The 326-nt window shown below is 78.2% G+C and overlaps 1 protein-coding gene across 1 annotated transcript in view; it reads right to left on the bottom strand.

Moving 5' to 3' along the window:
- The window catches only part of MAP1A (microtubule-associated protein 1A), a 67,820-nt gene extending 67,755 nt beyond the window's left edge, over positions 1-65 (bottom strand). The window contains exon 1 of the mRNA XM_010572208.1: positions 2-65. The gene's annotated coding sequence lies outside the window, so the exon portion shown is untranslated. The remainder of the gene's footprint in view (position 1) is intronic.
- Positions 66-326: the final 261 nt, after the last annotated feature.

The raw sequence follows: 326 nt of genomic DNA on the forward strand, positions 1-326 counted from the left end.
CCGCGCAGCGCCCCCCGCTCCGGCTCCGTCCCGATCTCCCCGATCACGACGAGCAGCGCGTGCCTCCGCGGCTCCCGGCGGCGCCGCCCGCCCGGCAGCCAGGGCGCTGCCGTCTCCATAGCGACCGGCCCGGCCGTGGTCTCCATGGCAACGCCGGCGGCCGCCGCTGCAGCGCGCGGTGACTGGCGCGCGGCTCTTAAAGAGCCCTGAGCCCCTCCCCGATTGGCCGAGCTGGCACGTGGTCCTGCGCTACTGCGGAGAGAAGGGGGCGTGGCCCCCGGGCGCCACCGCCTTCCAGCCCCTCCGCGCGCCGCGGGGCCGGCTCT

The sequence above is a fragment of the Haliaeetus leucocephalus genome, unplaced genomic scaffold, assembly GCF_000737465.1.
Source record: "Haliaeetus leucocephalus isolate CR32 unplaced genomic scaffold, Haliaeetus_leucocephalus-4.0 Scaffold339, whole genome shotgun sequence".
NCBI lineage: Eukaryota > Metazoa > Chordata > Aves > Accipitriformes > Accipitridae > Haliaeetus > Haliaeetus leucocephalus.